Below are 352 nucleotides of genomic sequence, written 5' to 3' on the forward strand. Positions count from 1 at the left end.
GCTCGGCCGCCGCCGCCGCCGCCACAGCCGCATCCCCCGCGCCGCTCCTCCTCCGGCGGCTCCCGGGCAACGCCGGAAGTCACGGCGCGCACCTGCCAAACAGCCCCGGCGGGAAACCGCTCCCCGCGCTCACGGGCCGCCCGGCTCCTCAGCCGGCCGGGCGGGAAGGCGGCTCCTCTTCGGGTCCGCCCCGCGCGGCCGCGAGCGAGGGGCCAGCCGGCAGGGAGCGCGCGGACGGGCGAGCGGGACCTGGGGTGCGCCCCGGCCGGGCGGGGCCGGGCGGCGCAGACGGCCTGGCCGCTCTGCCCGCCGGTGCGGAGCCGACTAATTAACAGGCTTCCGCCGCCCCCCG

Source organism: Lipotes vexillifer, unplaced genomic scaffold (assembly GCF_000442215.2).
Source record: "Lipotes vexillifer unplaced genomic scaffold, Lipotes_vexillifer_v1.1 scaffold987, whole genome shotgun sequence".
Lineage (NCBI taxonomy): Eukaryota > Metazoa > Chordata > Mammalia > Artiodactyla > Lipotidae > Lipotes > Lipotes vexillifer.